The 22,135-nt window shown below is 43.2% G+C and overlaps 1 protein-coding gene across 1 annotated transcript in view; it reads left to right on the top strand.

The window, feature by feature from the left end:
* adcy5 (adenylate cyclase 5) overlaps positions 1 to 22,135 on the top strand; it is a 167,585-nt gene that overhangs the window by 1,476 nt on the left and 143,974 nt on the right. The gene's annotated exons all lie outside the window — the stretch shown is intronic.

The following is a 22,135-nucleotide window of genomic DNA, read 5'->3' as shown; positions in this document are numbered from 1 at the left end:
CTCTAGCCGCTTATCCTGTTCTACAGGGTCGCCGGGCAAGCTGGAGCCTATCCCAGCTGACTATGGGTACACCCTGGACAAGTCGCCAGGTCATCACAGGGCTGACACATAGACACAGACAACCATTCACACTCACATTCACACCTACGGTCAATTTAGAGTCACCAGTTAACCTAACCTGCATGTCTTTGGACTGTGGGGGAAACCGGAGCACCCGGAGGAAACCCACGCGGACACGGGGAGAACATGCAAACTCCACACAGAAAGGCCCTCGCCAGCCACGGGGCTCGAACCTGGACCTTCTTGCTGTGAGGCGACAGCGCTAACCACTACACCACCGTGCTGCCTGCTAAAATTAGTATTTCTCCTAAATAGTATTTTTCACTCCGATTTGTTCTTGGGTGTTTTTTCTTTAAATTGCTTTGTTTGATTTTATTTGAATGTCTGTAATATTTAGACCACATCACGTTCCTTATTTCCGAAATGAAGTGATGTGTAACCCTATTGACGTACAGTAATGGAATAAACTAATGAAGTTAGACTTTTCTAATACAAAGTTTTTGCCCTATTATTATGGTTATTTTAACATCCATCCATTATCTCTAGCCGCTTATCCTGTTCTACAGGGTCGCTGGGCAAGCTGGAGCCTATCCCAGCTGACTATGGGTACACCCTGGACAAGTCGCCAGGTCATCGCAGGGCTGACCCAGAGGCAAACAACCGTTCACATTCACACCTGGGTCATTCCATGTCGACTCAACCAGAGCCTCCCACCTGAAATTTTTTATTTTGCTTCACCTTTGCACACTGCAAGTAGCATACCTTGGTAGTATGAAGGCCAAGTATTTATGCTTAATTGTTGCTAACTGTTGAGATTCAGCCTTGTTTTTGAAGTAGGGGTCATTTCTTTCTTGAATGCTTCAATTCTGGAGCAACTTTGTGCATCTAGAAAAAGTACTTGCAGAAGTGTCAGGTCTATGACGTGGATTTTATTATCAGAAAAGCCGCTCCTCTCCTGATTTTAACCATCATTGTCTACATATTTTGTCCAGTTTAGCCCTCAGGTGGTATAGAAAAAGCAAAAATCATCGAAACGAAAATTCGCTAGTGCATTTTTACAATTTTGATTTCTTCATTATTCTTAGCTTAGTGACGATAGAGACCTAAAATTTTTAGTGTACACTGTCAGTAAACTTCTTAAGCATATTAAACAAGCTCGAGGCCCCAGTGGCTATATTCATTGACTTATTAACCCCTGAAGTTGGACCCAGAATGAAAAGTGGTATTTTTGTCATAATTGGATATATACTTTTCTCAAAACGGACATGTTATAGCAATTTCAGGGGGGTTTTTTTGTGCTTGAAAATATGTGCCTTGGTAATAATATGGGAAAAAATGCAAGATGTAATACTCTCCCTTTTGAAGTTACAACAAGACAATTGGACCCGGCGTCTGACATTAACCAACTGCTAGAAATCCTCTGAAAAAGGGAACACTATTGTTTCGTTTTACACAAAAATGTTTATTCACTAAGAGTTTAGCCATACTTCAAATCAGACATATCTAGCTATCAAAGATAAATTCAGTACAAGCCAGATCATTGATCAACATGTATTAATTATCACAACAAAATATGATAATTTCCAAAAAACTCTAGATAATGTTGAAAACAAGTCACATTATATATTATTAATGCCAGTCTATACACTGGTAGTGTTTCTAAGAGTTCATCCATGCACACTTGTGAACAACTTAAAACTGTCTCAGATTTTGTCAATGTCCATCTGTTGGAACTTGTACTGTCTGCCTGTAGTTGTACTAGGAAGTGGCAGCGAGCACAGCACATGGCCCACAGGAACTCAGCACTCGTCCTTCTGCCTGGGCCATTTGTACATGCAAGGATTCTGTGTTTGTCTCGTGAAAGTGATGAGTAGATCATCCTTGTCTTCGTCTACCTCTAGCACACTTCCTACATATCAGACCTGGTCATAGACGGCTGGCACATATGCACCAGGCTTGTATTCTTGGATATCATGATGTGCAGTAGAATGTACTAGAGTCCCACTCGTCATGGAAATATCTGCAGAGATCCTGTACATTCTCAGGTTAGGCCCATCAGGTATGAAGCTATGATGGCTTCTAATGCCAGGCACCTTCTTTGCTTCTTTGTACCGTTCTTCTTGGGCCTGTGATGGTTCTGCCACATCTTCCTTAGAGACGTACAAGAACTTGATACCTTGGATTTCCCTGACAGCCCATTCATAGAGCGCAATAGGCGACAGAATGTGGTTACTTGTTGTAGGTTGGAGGCTTGCCTGAGCAGCAAGCCTTTTTACGGTACCCCCAATGCCATCGCGTGGCGATTTGCCATGACTACATGCTTTATTTCAACCTAGAAGCCATGATAAAGACTTTATTGTTTGAAGATTTAAAACCCTCCTGTGACCTTGAAAATAAGGGCAAGGTCAAGTAGGTTATATGGGTCAAAAGGTCTTGTCAAAGTCTATTAAATTATATCACAAAGTAAATGCAACTTGAAAAGGCCACTGAAATACAGGCCCAAATTCTCCCCATTGGGAGTACATGGAAATTGCCCCAAAAACAAAAAACTTTGGCCTATATAGTCAGTAAAATAGGTCACATACCCCTTTTCCACCAAATCAGCTCCAGGGCTGGTTCGGAGCCAGTGCTGGTGCTGGTTCACAACTCGTTCAACTTGCGAGCCAGCTGAGAATCAGTTTGCTTTTCCATAGCTCGCGGTGCTAAGGGAAGCCACTTCATTACGTCGCTGTATACGTCAGTTACGTCGTTGTATACATTAGTTACGTCGAAAACAACGCGGAAGAAGCAGCAGCAACAACAACAACAACAATAATAATAATAATGGAGGACTTCGCATTTGTACAGCTGCTGCTTCTCGTCGCTTAAAAATGGCGATCTTTCGCGGTCTTGTTATTGTCGTTGGTCTTAACAACTCCACCCCCCCCGCTGACGTAAGCGGTTCTTTCCTCTGGCCCAGCAGAGAGTTGGTGCTAGCCTGGAACCGGTTTTTCTGGCCCCAGAGCCAGTTCTTTGTCAGTGGAAACAGAAAACCCGGTTCCAAACTAAGCACTGGTCCCGAACCAGCCCTGGAACTGATTTGGTGGAAAAGGGGCATCAGTGATCTAGTTTTTGGTGCGCTAGGTTGTGGTCACCCAAGGTATATTCAGGCCATATATGAACCTCCTAGCTCTTACAGTGTCGAAACGTGCCCTGCTAACGGACGGACGGACGCCGGACTAAGCTATTTGAACAGCTTTGCTGCTGAAGTCAGCAAAGCTAAAAATAAATTGCCACAAATTTAGATCCCAGCTCATCATAATTAACAATTTATGCAAGGTCAAAGTTGGCTCAGAAGAGAAAATTAGCATTTTTTGTGCATAAATGATGCCAGTATTTTCCTAAGAAGGAAAGCTATTACATACCTAATTATTATATATTATTTGATAATAATTAACCTACTTTAAATATATAAAATACCAGCTATGTACTCTGTGCCCCTCCCTGGATTTTGACCCCCTAAAATAAGGGATAATTTGGCATTTTCATTCTGGGTCAAGTTTGCATGTTCCTTCCTTTAAGATGTATAACATCTACAGCCATGCAAATACATGAAGGGCATAAGAAGTTGGTCCACAATAGTACGGTGTTAAAGATATGGACAGCTGTGGTGTAGTTTTTTCATACTAAGCACTCTAACTTACTAGAAAATGCAATCATGACTGGGTAAATTGTTAATTTTTTCTATTTTTAACATGCTGCCCTTCATACATATGTTCAAAGCTGATGATAATGATGCCCAAATCCTAAAATATACCTCCCAAACTTACAGTACAAGTAAAATAATGAAGATGTGGCCATCATAAATGTCTATTGTATAGCCCTAATTTTGCTCCAGATGCCCCTTATGCAAACTGGGCTGAAATTAGCTCATAGATCATCACAGAGACCTAACATTTGGGCTTTGGTCATCATATATGTGTATCTATCACTGGAAGAAAAATGATCAAAATAAAAAATTTGAGGTGGGAAAACCTTTGAATTTTGGTTGATTTGACATGGAATGACCCACCTATGGTCAATTTAGACCCACCAATGAGCCTAACCTGCATGTCTTTGGGGGAAACCGGAGCACCCAGAGGAAACCCATGCAGACTCCACACAGAGAGGCCCTTGCTTGCTGCTGGGCTCAAACCAAGGACCTTCTTGCTGTGAGGCAACAGCGCTAACCACTACACCACCATGCCGCCCCTCATATATATATATATATATATATATATATATATACTACCGTTCAAAAGTTTGGGGTCACCCAAACAATTTTGTGTTTTCCATGAAAAGTCACACTTTTATTTACCACCGTAAGTTGTAAAATGAATAGAAAATATAGTCAAGACATTTTTCTGGCCATTTTGAGCATTTAATCGACCCCACAAATGTGATGCTCCAGAAACTCAATCTGCTCAAAGGAAGGTCAGTTTTATAGCTTCTCTAAAGAGCTCAACTGTTTTCAGCTGTGCTAACATGATTGTACAAGGGTTTTCTAATCATCCATTAGCCTTCTGAGGCAATGAGCAAACACATTGTACCATTAGAACACTGGAGTGAGAGTTGCTGGAAATGGGCCTCTATACACCTATGGAGATATTGCACCAAAAACCAGACATTTGCAGCTAGAATAGTCATTTACCACATTAGCAATGTATAGAGTGGATTTCTGATTAGTTTAAAGTGATCTTTATTGAAAAGAACAGTGCTTTTCTTTCAAAAATAAGGACATTTCAAAGTGACCCCAAACTTTTGAACGGTAGTCAGGGGGCTGCAAAAGTAGGTATACAGTAATGAAAAACAAAACATTCGCACAAAACGTTATTTTATTGATTATACAAACACATCAATAATAAACATATTAATCCCTCAAATGTTCAAACTGTTTGCCCCCGGCATTCACACACTCCACTAGTCGAGTGTGGACACCCATGCACACTCTGGCACAAAGGTCTTTATCAGCATCAATTTCCTGGCAAGCCTCCCGTATAAACTGAATCATGGCATCAACAGAATGTGGCTTGCGTGCGAAAACCCTATCTTTTACACATCCCTAGAAAAAGAAGTCCATGGGGTGAGATCCAGCGAACATGGTGGCCAGTCAACGGCTCCCTGACGTCCAATCCACCTGTTGGGAAATTCTTTGTCAAGTAGCGCACGCACATTGGGTGCGAAGTGCAGTGGCGCCCCATCCTGCTGAAAGTAGAAGTCATCCTGTTGCTGTTGCTCGCATATAATCCTTACTGTATACCTACTTTTGCAGCCCCCTGTATATATGGGTGACACGGTGGTGTAGTGGTTAGCACTGTCGCCTCACAGCAAGAAGGTTCTGGGTTTGAGCCCAGCCTGTCTATGTGGAGTTTGCATGTTCTCCCCGTGTCTGCGTGGGTTTCCTCCGGGTGCTCCGGTTTCCGCCAAAGACATGCAGGTTAGGTTAATTGGTGGCTCTAAATTGACCGTAGGTGTGAATGTGAGTGTGAATGGTTGTTTGTGTGTCTATGTGTCAGCCCTGTGATGATCTGGCGACTTGTCCAGGGTGTACCCCGCCTCTCACCTATAGTCAGCTGGGATAGACTCCAGCTTGCCCGCAACCCTGCACAGGATAAGCGGTTACGGATCATCGATGGATATACGAGGATAAGTCAAAAAGTTATAAGACAAATTGAAAAAAATCTTTATTTATGAAAATAACAAAGCTATTTCTCTACATATCCTCCATTTAAGTCGAAACACTTCTGCAAGCGGTGTTTCCGTCAGAGAATTCCTTCTTTGTAGAATAATGGGGGATGTCTTTCACACCTTTTGAAATTATAACATCTGTCTTAGAACTTTTTGACTTACCCTCGTGTGTGTTCTCAAGGACTCTGTTTGCTATCCCGGTCTACACAGGACCCTTAAAATGACTCATTTCCCATTTCCTTACAGTCCCTCTGAACTAACACTCGCTGGAGATTTTTGAGTTGAATATACTGCAGGCCACCGCATATCACAATTGCTCTTTGGTTATTAACGTGCACGGTCACTTGACCCAAGTTATTAGCCCATGCATTAGTGGAACTCATTGAGGATGTATCCGGTCTGTTGCTAAAGTTACCGTAACAAACTCATCAGGATGTTCTGTGTGACACAGCTGTATGGCTTGTGATCATATAGTCTCAGTACAGAGTGATTGCCACTTTGTGATTGTCTTGATCATTCTCTGGTATTAACCAAATGATTCATGATGAGATACAGCCACACTCGAGCCCATAAATGTTCAGTCTCAGGTTAGCGTTTGAAAATGACCTTTGTAGAGTTAGCGTGTGATTTGTTTTATAGACTTTACCTGACTTTGCTTAAGTTAAATTATTTAATAAACATTCCGGCTTTCCTAGACAGCCGAATGGAAAGCTAAATCTTCCCGGATGACTGAGGACAGTGTGACCTCTGAGGTGTTGTACTCCTACTCCTTGTAAAGTATACTGAAGTTGCTTTAGGTGATATTAGCAGTACTTGCTAACTTCCACCAGGCTTAGCTAGAGAAGGAGTCACTCCTTCACTTTATTCCTATGCCATTCCACCCAAAGACCTGTACACACAGTCAAGCAGGAAGAAAGGATAGTCGAAGAGAACAGCAGCATTTTGTTACACATCTGAGGCCATATACACAAAGAATCTTATCTTACCATGAAGAGTACAGAAAGTAAAGTATGAAATGGATAAACACACACACTGTATGGCCAAAATTATGTGGAACATTATTTTTTGAACATCCCATTAAGGATTTTATCCATCATTACTATACTAGCCAGCGGCACGGTGGTGTAGTGCTTAGCACTATCGCCTCACAGCAAGAAGGTCCTGGGTTCGAGCCCAGCGGCTGACGAGGGCCTTTCTGTGCGGAGTTTGCATGTGTGGGTTTCCTCCAGGTGCTCCGGTTTCTCCCACAGTCCAAAGACATGCAGGTTAGGCTAATTGGTGGCTCTAAATTGACTGTAGGTGTGAATGGTTGTCTATGTGTCAGCCCTGTGATGACCTGGCGACTTGTCCAGGGTGTATCCCACCTCTCGCCCATAGTCAGCTGGGATAGCCTCCAGCCTGCCTGCGACCTTATAGGACAGGATAAGCGGCTACAGATAATGGATGGATGGATACTATATTAGCCTTCAGTCTTATGGGAAGGATTTCCACTAGATTTTAAAGCGTGCTTGTGGGGATTTGCCCATTCAGCCACAAGAGCATTATAGCACAAGATCAGGCACTGATGTTTGGCGAGGAGGCCGGGGGTACAGTCAGTGTCCCAGTTCATCCCAAAGGTGTTCGGTGAGGTTGAGGTCAGGGCTCTGTGCAGGCCACTCGAGATCTTCCACACCGACCTTAGCAAACCATATCTTTATCTAGCTCACTTTGTTCATGGAAGCACTGCCATTTTGGAACAGGTTTGGTCCCCTTAGTTCCAGTTAAGGGAACTACAGTATACAAAGACATTCTATACAAATCTGTGCTTCCTACTTTCGGGTAACAGTTTGGGGAAGGCTCACATATGGGTGTGATGTTCAGGTTTCCACAAACGTTTGGCCATATAGAGATCTTGCAGTCACGTGACCGGAAAGTACACAACCGCCATCTTGTCGGTCAAAAACACCGCTGAATACTGCTGCACTCGTGTGCAGAATGGATCAATTTCAACCGACGGACTACACGGCTCATTTTTCTAATGAACAGATAACTAGATATATGTCTAAAATAAACGATCTACAGATTTGTGACCCTTATGGCTTACTGGACGGAGTTTTCACGACCGGATTTTGAACTGCCAGCGGAATACCCGGACGTGTATAATTACCTCATTAACTTTCCCTCGCTGTTCAGTGGTGAAGCACTGCGTGCTTATAAATCTCTGGACAGTTATCTTTACAGAAATTCAGGATTTGTTAGCGACTCAGATGTGGCATCTTGTAAACAAGAATCCTCATTGGATGGGTAAGTCACTTAAGTATTGAGTATAGCACTGACCAGCCGATTATAGAATAGAATAAGGTAATTCCAGCTGTAATTCCAACTCGTCCGTCTTGTTTACATGGATCTGGCGTTGGAGAGGTAGAGGCTTGGCAGTGGAGATTTGAGTAGCTGTTTTCTGAGCTTAGTCAACAGGCCGGCTCTGCAGCCTCGCTTTTGCTTCCGCTCCCGGCGCCGCCTCCTTCGCTTTGCTTCCGATAACAATCCACGGAGACCCCGCTGGTCTCGCTATCTCGTCCGGAATGTTTTTTTTTTTTTTTCGTCCGGAATGTTGTGCATGCGATGGAAATCGCTACAAACCGTCATTTTCTGCTGGAAACCAATGTCCAGTAAGTCCATACGGTTGTAGTGGATATTGAAGTCCTTTACAGACGAACAACACACAAAAATACACACAAAAAACATAAAAAACGTGCACAGGTAGGGAGAGCTTGTAGCCGCAGCCGTTGTAGTAGAATTGTATATAGTAGGGTTTTCCAGAAGAAGAGGTAGAAGTAAAAGCAGAAGTAGAACCAGAAGTAGAAGTAGAAGGCGGAATATGGCGTTTGACCGACAAGATGGCGTCTGTCACAATCTGGATCGGCTGTGACGTCACATGCAAGTGCTCCATTGTATGTTATGTTATGTTGTTGGAGGACATCTGTAGTAATTAGGATTGATTCTCACATGTGATCTTTGTATAAATCACATATCTATTACCGTAAGTGTACTGATTAGAACTTGATTGTTTTTACTTTTTTTTTTTATAACCACTTGTTGTAGTGCATGTGACTGCACAAGTTGCACATGATCATTAGTAGGTTAGGGTGAGTGTCCACAAAGCATTTTTTCTGAGTGCTGATGTCTTTTTTTTCCCTCTTCAGTTGTTCCCCATGAGGTTACAGCATATGCAGTCGCCTAGAGAAAAAGCGCTGCACCCACCATCTTTTTTGAGAGCACTCCTGCTTTTTTGTGTGGCCGCTCTGAGCGCTTCTAGTTGAAAATTTCTCAACTTTTCAGAAAGGCGTTGGTGTTGTCATTGTTGCTCCTTCAGGCAACCAATCCTATGTGTGGGACTCGTCACCCTGGTAACCAAGAAAATGGAGGAGAATCTTGTTTTGGCCATGTCTGTCTACCTCAGCTGTATGATCCGTCAGACAGAAACGATCACAACAAAGACAGAAAGACATTTGTGGGAGGAAATTGGCTGGACACCAAATTTTGTTGGAAAGTGTTGAGTTTTTATCACTGTCCACGTTGTAAGCTTGTTGCTGAGCTGGCTCCTCAACCTTCTGTTAACGTAGCGTTAAGCTAGCGACCTAGCTAATGTCAGTCTGTTTCTTTTAACACGTTTTTTCTTTGGAATAAGAAATAAATAGGCGGCACGGTGGTGTAGTGGTTAGCGCTGTCGCCTCACAGCAAGAAGGTCCTGGGTTCGAGCCCCATGGCCGGCGAGGGCCTTTCTGTGCGGAGTTTGCATGTTGTCCGTGTGGGTTTCCTCCGGGTGCTCCGGTTTCCCCCACAGTCCAAAGACATGCAGGTTAGGTTAACTGGTGACTCTAAATTGACCGTAGGTGTGAATGTGAATGGTTGTGTGTCTATGTGTCAGCCCTGTGATGACCTGATGACTTGTCCAGGGTGTACCCCGCCTTTCGCCCGTAGTCAGCTGGGATAGGCTCCAGCTTGCCTGCGACCCTGCAGAAGGATAAAGCGGCTACAGATAATGAGAGATGAGATGAGAAGAAATAAATAATAGGCTAGCATTGCCCCTTTGCTTTTTATCGTAAAACAGCGTTAGTCATGATATGTTATCAAGGTATTTTTGTCACAGAAACAAAACCCACATGCAGCATGGAACCACATTTTGAGGACGTGCTCCCCAGTGTACTGTCAGTGCTTTTCCGCCAGAGAAAAACACTATATGGATGCATCCTTAGATGCCCTTAACATGTAGAGTATGTAGGCTTTACCTGTGCTAGAAGCTTGATGTCATCTTCTGCTGTTGTAGCCGATTTGCCTCAAGGTTCCATGTGTTGTTTTTTGAAATGCTTTTCTGCTCATCGTGGTTGTAAAGAGTGGTTATTTGAGTTTTCCTCTGACTTCTCTCATCAACAAGACGTTTCTGCCTGCAGAACTGTTGCTCTCTGGATGTTTTTTCACACAATTCAGTAAAAACTATCATGCTTTAAAATCTCTGGAGGGTGAGGCCTGAGTGTATATTACCTTGTGTTATTTCTACAGATATTTTTAAAGGTAGGTGTAGTTTCCAAATGTGTCCTCTGTACAAATTACTGACATGATGGTTTTGGACAGGACTGAAATCCAAAATGCAGACTGGTAATAACTGCATTCAACATCCCCATGTAAAACACAACCAGTTTGAAAAAGGGCTTATGAGTTTCTCCATGATAACTACGTATGTAACTGCTAAGAAGAACTTTTAGTAAAGAGTTCTGAGATTATGTGGTAGAGCAGGGTTGACTTCCTTGCTACAAATGATAGTTTTTCATGAATGAACATCGACCATGTTTGGCTGATGTGGTATCAGTCTGTGCGGTAAACTCAAACAATATCCCTGTGCAAATCATCATAAGTGCTAATGAAAGCATCATTGGTTTCATAAATTAAAACTGTCTTCTATATGTTTACAAATATCTATTTGACAAATTGTTAGCATAGCCTGTACACCAATCAGCCATAGCATTATGACCACTGACGGGTGAAGTGAATAACATTTTACAATGGCACCTATCAAGGGGTGGGATATATTAGGCAACAAGAGAACAGTCAGTTCTTGAAGTTGATGTGTTGGAAGCAGGAAAAATGGGCAAGTGTAAGCATCTGAGCGACTTTGACAAGGGCCAAATTGTGATGGCTAGATGACTGGGTCTGAGCATCTCCAAAATGGTAGGTTTTGTGGCATGTTCCCAATATGCAGTGGTCCAAGGAAAGACAACTGGTGAATTGCTGACATGGTCATGGGAGTCCAAGGCTCACTGATGCATGTGGGGAGCAAAGGCTAGCCTGTCTAGTCCAGTCCCACATAAGAACTACTGTAGCATGAATTGCTGAAAAAGTTAATGCTGGCTATGATAGAAAGATGTCAGAACACACAGTGCATTGCAGCTTGCTGAATAGGAGGGCTACGCAGCCACTGACCGGTCAGAGTGCCCATGTTGACGCCTGTCCACTGCCGAAAGTGCCTACAACGGGCATGTGAGCATCAGAACTGGACCATGGAGCACTGGAAGAAGGTGGCCTGGTCTGATGAATCACATTTTCTTTTACATCATATGAATAGCCAGGTGTGTGTGCATCGCTTACCTGGGATAAAGATGGCACCAAGATGCAATACGGAAGGAAGGCAAGACGGCAGAGGCAATGTGATGCATTCATGTTGATGGTACTTTGATACGTACCACCTACTTAAACATTGTTGCAGAGCAAGTACATCCCTTCATGGTAATGGTTTTCCCTAATGGCAGTGGCTTCTTTCAGCAGGATAATGCGCCCTGTCAGTCTGCAAAAAATGGCCCAGGAATGGTTTGAGATACATGACAAAGAGGTGAAGGTGTTGCTTTGGCCTCCAAATCCCCCAGATCTCAATCCAGTTGAGTATCTGTGGGATGTGCTGGACAAACACGGCCAATCCATGTAGGCCACAGCTCACAACTTGCAGGCCTTAAAGGATCTGCTACTAAGGTCTTGGTGCCAGATACCACAGCACACCTTCAGAGGTCTTGTGGAGTCCATGCCTCAAAGACTCGGAGCTGTTTTGGTGGCACAAGGGGGACCTGTACATTATTAGACGGGTGGTTTTAATGTTATGGCTGATTGGTGTATACAGTATGTGTAATAATGACAGGATTTGGTAAATTAATGTATGTCTAATTAGAGCAGGCATCAATATACAGAGTCTTCCATTAGATATAGTAATTCTACGATACTCCTTATCTGTTACCCTATAAATCTAAGTGTTTACTTCCTTATTATTTCTGGCTGATGTTTGGATGAGCTGTCAGTGTGTTTGCAAAATTATTGATGTTTCCTGGCTATGATAAAATTTTAGTTGCTAATTATAGAACATAGGACAGTCACAGAGACATTTTTTCCTCAGCTATTTTAGTGATGGTGCTGAAGACAGTTTAGCTGAATTGTTGCTGTTTTTGGAGTTTCCCTACTTCTTTTAAACCTCATGTGATTACATTTTTCCTGTGCTTTATTTAAATGAGTCATTTTATCCCACTTTTGTAACTGCTGGTATTTCTGTATTTTTCCTTTTAACAATGTATGCAGAGGAAGAAATGTCATGTGGGGGCTGGAATCAGTGAAGTGTTGAAACTGTGCAGAAATATAGTGAAGGTTCTTGAGGTTTGAGAACCTGAAACTTGACCGTTTCAGTAACTACGTACCATGCGTCCTGCATCTAGGTGGTTTGTAGCCAAGCATAACCAAGTGTGGGTGAAACCCGAGATCCCTCACATTTGCATTCTTGGTTTTAGGGCACAGAATATGCATAAATGCAAACTAAATCTTTTCTTCCTTTCCTTAGATATATTTTAATAATGATTATCAGCATGTAATCAAAGATCTGCAAACCTACTTTAAAAGGCATTTTTGCATTTGCTATTTTTTGACATAATGAAGATCTTTTTGCCACTAAAACTGATGCCAGTAAATGGCATGTGTGGGGACGAACCACCATGTTTGTTGCTCTTTCCACACAATGCTGTTGTCTTTAGTATATCAGATCACTCTGTTTACTTGACTCCCAGTAGGGCTCTCTAGTTGAGAGCTGGGTTTATGAGATCCTGCGATGACGCTTCTATTAGGAGTGGTCTCATAATTAAATGGAGATGACTAACATTCATTAAGCTGTGTATATTGATTCCTTGATGTCTGAAAGAGAAGAGAAGATAGCTGGTGCTACCTTTGGCACTCTGTTTAACCTTACTGATGTAACACCAAATGCAGCTTTGATATAGAACAATTATTCCACGAAATCGAGTCGTACATGAGCTGAGAGCCGACGAGGCGCGTAGCGCCCAGTTGGCTATAAGCCATGTACGATGAGATTGAGTGGAATAACTGTTTTATTCTACCCACTTTCACTGGATTTTGAGAAACAGAGCATTTTTATTTTTAATTTTTGCAAATTCGATAAATAAAACTTTATACAAAACGTCCGACAAAATCATTTCCGCTTAGAATGTAAACAAACCGGCAAAATGACAGTAGCAATTTGTGAAAAAAGCAATTATAATAATAATAATAATAATAATAATTATTGAAAATAAGAAAAGATATGTTCTTACCATCAAATACTTTCATTCCATATTTAGTTGCTTTTTTTGTATTTTTTGGGGTTTTGTTTTCGAGTAGAGTTTTTATTTCGTCCTCGGTTGGTTCAGTAACACACTCCGCCATTTTGTTTTTCTCTACTCACAGTATATGAGCCGATAGCCTAGTAGTAGAGTAGCCAATCAGAGCATGTGATTGCTCATATCCAGTGAACGTGGATAGAATAAATTTATATAAATTTAATGTCAGCATAAAGACTACAATGTTGTCATTAATTAGGTTTAGGCAGTCTGTTAATTTGCACTACTGCACTTTATCTGGTTCTTATTTGAACATCTACCATGTTTGACAAATTAAGGTTTTTTTTTCCTAGTTATTGAATAGTGGCTAGCTATAAAATGGAAGCTGTGTATGAGAGGGGGAAAAAAAGAGTGAACTAGGAGTATCCCTTTCAGCAATTTAGAAATAAGCAGATCTCTGACGATATGAATGTAAGTGTGTCTCCCTTGTGGGCGTTAAAGGTGGATGAGGGCTGAAGGACCCACCTAACATGCAAGCATGGTTTCCTCCTCCAGAGGAGAGCTGAAGAGACGGATAGTGTCTTGCTTGGCACGCCTCCAGCTGTAACGAGTTGCATGGCTCCTGTAATTGAATTGTCCCCCACCATAACGCACATTGGAACGCCTCGCTGGAATTCAAAACAGATGTCCTTTCTCGAAAGTCCTTTTATTTATTTGCCTTTGAGATTCAGTCCACCAATAGAATGAGCGAGTCTCCTTCAAGCTGGACTGATTGTGTGCTCAGCAGAGCGGTTTACTAAATAAAACATCATCCTGGGAGAATTCTGAAATCAAAGAGCAAATGGGTGATCTTGGTGCATTTTCGGCGCCTCCTTTTAACCCTGTGTCAGGCTTGTGTTGAGGCTGACTAGTCTGGAAGGTCTTGGAACCTGTGGCCCAAGTAAGCAGATTTCATGGTCTTTGGCACAATAGGTAATGTCTGCAAGTCGTTCAGTTATCCAGGACAGTGTGACTGTTTGTTTAATAGTCGCCTACTGTATATCTGTGTCATTGGACACGTGTTATTTCTTGAAGCAGTTTTGCCAGTCAAGCTAGTACTCTGGCTTCTCCAGACTCCAGTGTCATCTGAACTGAACAGTGATTTGCTGAGTTTGAAATTTTGATTTTGGCTCATTTTGCTATTTGGTTTGATGTAGCTTAAAGGAGAACTGAAGGCAAATTTTTTATGATCAAAATTTTATTCATTTCATTTTATTAAATATAGGAACGCATTTTTGACAGCTGTTTTGTTGCTGCTATAGCAAGTCATGAGTGTTTGAAATATGCTATGTAATGTATCAGTCCATATGTCAAAGCAATGGCCGTAAACGAGATTCGTTGAGACCTGTGCGAGACATCGTAGGACGGAAGTAAAACGTACAGCGGAAATCAAAGTGACCGACATCTGCCAACGTTGTCAAAAGACGCGCGCGCCCTCTTTCGAATGCTGACGTAATCAAGCCGGAAGTTTTGTTTGTTTTGATAGCAATCAGGAAAGTTTGAAAAAAGTAGGCAGTAATCGTCATTTAAACTCGTTTTTGTGCAATATTTCATTTGGAAAACAGTTTTCAAAATGGCAGCACTGACACCTGGCTGACACTTCACGTTTTGAAGTCTCGCACAAGTCTCGTGAAGTTCGCGCGGATAAGCGACACCTGCCGTGGACCAAACGAACATGGCTAAAAAACGAATAGGCCGATAAGTATAATATTTAATTGCAATTAGTTGCCAATACGAGTCACGATATAAGGTTACTAAAACCGAAAACGTCATTGAATAACACGTTAAGAAATAAAGCAAATTTAAAAATGACTTCAGTTCCCCTTTAACACTGCACATAAATAAACAGGCCATGTACAGCTAAAAATTTATTTGTAACTCTTTTTCATTAATTGGTCAGAAACATGGTTATGGAAAAAAACAAACCTTTGTCAAGTTCACGTGGAAATCACAAAAATCACCCAAGCAGTTCTGTGGACGTAAACGCCTTGTTGATGAGAGAAGTCAAAGAAGAATGGCCAGACTGGTTTGAGCTGACAAAAAGGCAACAGTAACTCGGATAACCACCCTGCACAATTGCAGAAAAGCATCTCAGAATACACAACATGGTGAACCTTGAAGCAGATGGGCTGCAACAGCAGGAGACCATTTCAGGTTCCATGTCTGTCAGCCAGGAACCGAAAGCTGAGGCTGCAGTGGGCACAGGCTCACCAAAACTGCACAGTTAAAGACTGGAAAAACATAGCCTGGTCTGATTAGTCTTGATTTCTGCTGAGGCACACATACCCCTTTTCCACCAAATCAGTTCCAGGGCTGGTTCAGAGCCAGTGCTGGTGCTGGTTCACAACTCGTTCAACTTGCGAGCCAGCTGAGAACCAGTTTGCTTTTCCATAGCTCGCGGTGCTAAGGGGAGCCACGTCATTATGTCGCTGTATACGTCAGTTACGTCGTTGTATACATCAGTTACGTCGTTACATTTGCATAAACCTTGGCGCGAATATCGAAGCAACAACAACACGGAAGAAGCAGCAGCAACAACAACAACAATAATAATGGATGACTTCGTGTTTGTACAGCTGCTGCTTCTCGTCGCTTAAAAATGGCGACCTTTCGCGGTCTTGTTATTGTTGTTGGTCTTAACAACTCCGCCCCCCGCTGATGTAAGCGGTTCTTTCCTCTGGCCCAGCAGAGAGTTGGTGCTAGTCTGGAACTGGTTTTTCTGGCCCCAGAGCCAGTTCTTTGTCAGTGGAAACAGAAAACCCGGTTCCAAACTAAGCACTGGCCCCGAACCAGCCCTGGAACTGCTTTGGTGGAAAAGGGACAACAGAGGGTAGGGTCAGAATTTGGCAGCAGTAGCATGTTTGGAAATCCATGGAGCCAACCTGCCTTGTGTCAATGGTCCAGGCTGGTGGAGGTCGTGTACTGGTGTGGGGAATGGTGGTTTTTTTTTTTTTCTTGGCACACTTTGAGCTCGTTCATATAATCAATCAGTGTTTGAATGCCATAGTCTCTCTGAGCCCATGTTTAGATTAGACCGTATCAGCGGATCATCAGATTAACGTTTTTAAAACGATTAGTGTGCACACAGCAACACCAATACACGATTCGCGTGCACACAGCAACGCCAATACACGGATACGCTCGGCTCCGCAGGCATCCTGCGCTCCAAATCACTCCGCCCTGAACAGCGAGTGCCCTCTGGAGGGTGCGCACTCCGGCCCTGCGCAGCTCACAGAGCGCGCGAGTGAAGCGCACAAGCAGTGATTCGGGACTGAGCCGCTGTGTGTGTGATCCCAGCGCATATCACTTACCACTTGCAAGTGGAAGGATGGCAAGCCTAAAGACAATCATAACTACACAATGGGCAGTATTTGCATCAGTATTTGCAGTATTTTCATACTTTTATACTCTTTAATGAAAGGTGATACAAGGCAGAAGTCCGCGCCGTTTTTCAGCAGTCGCGTCACATGACCAACGCCAGCGAATCAGGAAGGTGGATGTCACAGTGACGTTGTCCAATGAGACGCCAGCTAGAGCTCAGCACAGCGTATCCGCGTATCTCAATGTTTACACAGCACCGGAGCTGACACAATCTGGATTGAATACGTGGACGCTGGCGGATTCCCGTTTCCCGGCGTTTCCAGGCGGTTTAATGTAAACGGACAGTGCATCCGCGAAGAAAACGAGACAGATACGGTCTAATGTAAACTTGGCTTGAGTGTTGTTGCTGACGATATGCATCCCTTCATGGCCACAGTTTAGTTATCTTCTAATGGCTACTTCCAGCATGCTAATGCACCATGTTAAAGTTTTTATTACTTTTCCTAATAGTGTTTCATGAATGTATAATTAACTAGCTTAAAATATTTAATGTATGTCTCCACCATTTATTTTCTCCTTTTTCCTAATTTCAGATATTCATTACATTTCTACAGCATTACAGCTCTGTCTTTTGGCTCAGTTTTTGGCAACCCAAAATCTCATCTCATCTCATTATCTCTAGCCGCTTTATCCTTCTACAGGGTCGCAGGCAAGCTGGAGCCTATCCCAGCTGACTACGGGCGAAAGGCGGGGTACACCCTGGACAAGTCGCCAGGTCATCACAGGGCTGACACACAGACACAGACAACCATTCACACTCACATTCACACCTACGGTCAATTTAGAGTCACCAGTTAACCTAACCTGCATGTCTTTGGACTGTGGGGGAAACCGGAGCACCCGGAGGAAACCCACGCGGACACGGGGAGAACATGCAAACTCCGCACAGAAAGGCCCTCGCCGGCCCCGGGGCTCGAACCCAGGACCTTCTTGCTGTGAGGCGACAGCGCTAACCACTACACCACCGTGCCGCCCGCAACCCAAAATACACAAAATATTTGGTTCACTTCATGCTGTTGTGTCGATTTCAGGGTCAAATCACTTTCTCGCTGGAATCGAACCATTCTCAAGTTTACTTGGAATCAGACTGAGTCCAACTTGCTAAGACTATTTGTTTTGTTATTGTATTCCCGCCTGCCTTAATGAACCTCACCAAGGGTTTAAGGGTTTAATTCAAATGAACTAAAGACATATATATAATGTCTTTAGCACCAAGTCAATCAAATCCAGTTGTTGAGCCTCCTAAACAGTGTGGGATCTGTTTTAATGATGTAGTACTGGGTGTGACTTTACTTTCAGTAAACCTTTTACTTTGTCCCATTGAAACCCACACGTGACATAGTGCTTCCTGTGTCATAGCAACCAAAGACTTTTATTTTGTAACCTTCCTAAAAGTATTTTCCTCTGTCTTTTCATCTCTTTGTTTCAGTGAGTTCACATTCATGTTTCCTGTGAAGATGCATATTAAAATAATTGTGTAACGATACCAAGAAGGGGCTTATGGGCAGTTCTAGTTCACAGGGGTTTGCAGAAGAGCCAGTGCGCACGTCTTGTTCAAAATCTTAATTACACTGCCCATGTATCTGTGGTTTTGAACGTCAAAGAAATGCTGAATGATTTATCAGGAAAGTGTATCCTGTAGCGTGGGCATTGGGTCTGTGATTACCCTGTGTACGCATGCGTGGTGCAGGTCGGGCGGTGACAGCGCTGCTTATTCTGTACTGTGCATATATAAGCAAATTGACGCATTTCCATATTAATTATAGCAAACAAATAACATAATAGAAATATCATATTGATTAGGAATAGGGCGGTACGGTGGTGTAGTGGTTAGCGCTGTCGCCTCACAGCAAGAAGGTCCTGGGTTCGAGCCCCGTGGCCGGCGGGGGCCTTTCTGTGTGGAGTTTGCATGTTCTCCCCGTGTCCGCGTGGGTTTCCTCCGGGTGCTCCGGTTTCCCCCACAGTCCAAAGACATGCAGGTTAGGTTAACTGGTGACTCTAAATTGACCGTAGGTGTGAATGTGAGTGTGAATGGTTGTCTGTGTCTATGTGTCAGCCCTGTGATGACCTGGCGACTTGTCCAGGGTGTACCCCGCCTTTCGCCCGTAGTCAGCTGGGATAGGCTCCAGCTTGCCTGCGACCCTGTAGGACAGGATAAAGCGGCTAGAGATAATGAGATGAGATGATTAGGAATGTCATAGATGGATTGGTGATCCTACATACAGGTGCCTCATACGGCTATGAATAGAAGGTTTATAAGAATTCTAACACAAAGACTTAATGGTTTTTAAAGTGTATGTAATGCCTCTAAACCCCACTTTTTTCCTTGTACAAAGCAACAATCATCATGTTGATTGACTGTGTTTTCGAACCATACGGTAGCTGATCCAAAAGGCCATAAATTGATGGAAAATCAGTAAGATTAGCCGATTTTCATGGAATCTGCCGAGACTCATCCGGAAGATCCCGAAGGGGTGTGTGACGTCACACGTGTAACAATCCAGGTATTAATTTCGTTCATGTGCGCAGCAGTGGTTAGACCAGTCTGGGTATGGAATCATGTTTTGGAGAGAATTCTGACAGTGATTGGGAAGACTACGTTCAGACTGCACCCTGAAACGACCCATATCCGATTTTTTTGCCCATATGCGACCTGTATCCGATTTGTTATTGACAATCTGAACGACACAGATCCGATTTTTTTCACATGCGACCCAGGCCGCTTGGATATGTGGTCCTAATTCCGATGCATATCCGTTATTTTCACATGCGACTGCAGTCTGACCAGACAGGTCGCATTCATGCGACCTACACGTCATCAACAAGAGACAAACGTCACTATTCTGCGTTGGCTAATCCCGCCTCTTTGGTGGAAACTTGAAGAGTGCGCTTTTTTTTTGTTTACGTATTACGTAGATGTGCTTATTACGTGTCAATTTGCGCATGTGGGACACTTTTGGGTCGTTTTCCGTTCATATTGGAGATCGCATACAAGTCTCATATAATTGGTAATGTGAACGGCCTAACAAAAAAATCGGATTTCACAACAAATCGGATATGGGTCATTTCAGGTTGCAGTCTGAACGTAGTGTTATATGTCGGATAAAGGGGCAGTTGATAATCAAGGATATTCCAGAGTAAATGGTTATCTTTTCAAGCCCCCAAGATGAGAAACTGTCAGTTCACTCAGTTCACGACAGTCTTCCTCTGTAGCACGCGTGAGATGGAGAGATAGATAGATATATACTGTATAGAGAGATGTGCAGAACGCAGTGGTTACCTTTCATCATGTTTTCCTGAACAAAACTAAAAACAAATCAAGTCTTGCAATATTGCAATCTGAGAGCATTTAACACGTTTCAGTTAATAATTAATGATGAATGCGTGCGCGTGCATTTTTCTTCTTGTTAAAGTGCATTGGATATAATAAGATCGGCTTTCGCAAGTGTGTAAATGTTGCTCATAATCCTGCGTCTGGTGTACTGCGTGCGCGTGTGTGTGTGTGTGTGTGTGTGTGTGTGTGAGAGAGATAATAGGGGAATTGACAAACTGTCAATGTCAGATCAAATATCATTTATTAAATAAATGGGTTTCTTTTTTGCTCCAGTAATTCCCATGTGGCTGCTCTGGTGGTGATGAACACTTGATGAATCAGATTTATTATTAGGAGGTGACACGAAATCTGCCCGCTTCGTTTGCACAAACCTCACCCACTGTCGCTTTCGATTAGTGGTTTTTCTTGGAAATTTGTGAACTCAATGTTCTGTTGTAGAGGAATTTGAATATCCAAACACAACGCAGCGCTTTCCCATCCTTATTCTTGTAAGATTCCTTCAACAACATCCGATCTCGGTGAGTAAACAAGCTCGGAGTCAGATGAACGGAAATGACCCAGATAACCGGGGTTCCATGCGTGACGTCGTGCGAGATTAGCCCTGAGGCAAGGCTGCCTTCTTCCGGGATCCGGGAGCTGTGATTTATCGATAGTTTTCTGCTTGATAATAAAATAACAAATAATTAATATTATTTTTCCTCCTGCTTTATTAATTCATTTTGGTCATTACTAATGATGTATATTCATTTTAAAAAACACGTTACAAAAAGGCATTATATACGGTACACTTCAATATAATTACAGCGTTCTCCAGAAAAAAGAAAGTAGTAGGTGGCTTGGAAATTTACAACAGCAGAGCCGCCACGGCGTGCCAAAGGCATGCTAATGTTAGGGGGGTCTGGGGGCATGCCCCCACTCCCAGAAAATTTTGAAATTTACATGCTTTCTAGTTGCTTCTGGTGCATTCTCAGCTAATAAATTACTAACCATTTCCCTGTAAAATACTTGCAAAATATGTATGAAATTTCCCTCCAGATGTGTGTGTGTGTGTGTGTGTGCTTGGCTTTCTCAGTTCACGGTGAGCTTATTTAGTGCATGTTTAATGCACTTGATGTGCCTCTGGTGTGGTATAGTTTAAATTTCAGCATAAATATTTGCACACAATTAGTTATTTGCACTTTAAGTATGAAGCGTGAGCTAAGGGACCATACGTTTCTATGCAAACTTAGGCACGCCGGGCAGCTTCTCATCTCATCTCATCTCATTATCTCTAGCCGCTTTATCCTGTTCTACAGGGTCGCAGGCAAGCTGGAGCCTATCCCAGCTGACTACGGGCGAAAGGCAGGGTACACCCTGGACAAGTCGCCAGGTCATCACAGGGCTGACACATAGACACAGACAACCATTCACACTCACATTCACACCTACGGTCAATTTAGAGTCACCAGTTAACCTAACCTGCATGTCTTTGGACTGTGGGGGAAACCGGAGCACCCGGAGGAAACCCACGCGGACACGGGGAGAACATGCAAACTCCGCACAGAAAGGCCCTCGCCGGCCCCGGGGCTCGAACCCAGGACCTTCTTGCTGTGAGGCGACAGCGCTAACCACTACACCACCGTGCCACCCCGGGCAGCTTCTGGATATGAAAATAACAATTCTTAGATATGAAAATATTAATTATGATTTATATATGGGCGACACGGTGGTGTAGTGGTTAGCACTGTCGCCTCACAGCAAGAAGGTCCTGGGTTCGAGCCCTGTGGCCAGCGAGGGCCTTTCTGTGTGGAGTTTGCATGTTCTCCCCGTGTCCGCGTGGGTTTCCTCCGGGTGCTCCGGTTTCCCCCACAGTCCAAAGACATGCAGGTTAGGTTAACTGGTGACTCTAAATTGACCGTAGGTGTGAATGTGAGTGTGAATGGTTGTCTGTGTCTATGTGTCAGCCCTGTGATGACCTGGCGACTTGTCCAGGGTGTACCCCGCCTTTCGCCCGTAG

Source organism: Neoarius graeffei, chromosome 9, assembly GCF_027579695.1.
Source record: "Neoarius graeffei isolate fNeoGra1 chromosome 9, fNeoGra1.pri, whole genome shotgun sequence".
Lineage (NCBI taxonomy): Eukaryota > Metazoa > Chordata > Actinopteri > Siluriformes > Ariidae > Neoarius > Neoarius graeffei.
The sequence above is the reverse complement of the archived record's forward strand: the minus strand, read 5'-3'. Positions and strand labels throughout refer to the sequence as shown.